The sequence below is a fragment of the Cynoglossus semilaevis genome, unplaced genomic scaffold, assembly GCF_000523025.1.
Source record: "Cynoglossus semilaevis isolate Cse_v1.0 unplaced genomic scaffold, Cse_v1.0 scaffold5327, whole genome shotgun sequence".
NCBI classification, from domain to species: Eukaryota; Metazoa; Chordata; class Actinopteri; order Pleuronectiformes; family Cynoglossidae; genus Cynoglossus; species Cynoglossus semilaevis.
Genome location: NW_007597742.1, coordinates 1 through 386, shown reverse-complemented (window position 1 = coordinate 386; position 386 = coordinate 1). Strand labels below are relative to the sequence as shown.

Below are 386 nucleotides of genomic sequence, written 5' to 3'. Positions count from 1 at the left end.
TAATAATTATGTACCACAAGAGGGCAGCCATTTTCTTGCCGGACGATACACTGTTACCAGTGTTTGTTCTTAAGGACATTTATACTTTATTGACCCCAAAGGGAAATTAAGAAAAAAGACACTGTGTACATTTTTTATAATATTGATAAATATTGCTAACGGTAGTTGCGCCACACACGCATGTGATTATCAATAAATATGTTTCCGCCCGGTCTCGAACCGGGGACCTTTCGCGTGTTAGGCGAACGTGATAACCACTACACTACGGAAACTGTGAGAACACGGTTCTTGAACTCTTATACAAAAACCATTTGTGATGTCAAACTAACGCAGAAATATTCTTTACAGGGTTTAAATTGTTTTTTTCAGGCATCGTTGTTTTTCGT

At 38.1% G+C, this 386-nt stretch overlaps 1 non-coding gene across 1 annotated transcript; it reads right to left on the bottom strand.

The window, feature by feature from the left end:
• Window positions 1-199: 199 nt before the first annotated feature.
• trnav-aac (transfer RNA valine (anticodon AAC)) lies at window positions 200-272 on the bottom strand. The gene has a single exon. It is a non-coding gene; the product is annotated as a tRNA-Val (tRNA).
• Between the last annotated feature and the right edge of the window lie 114 nt (window positions 273-386).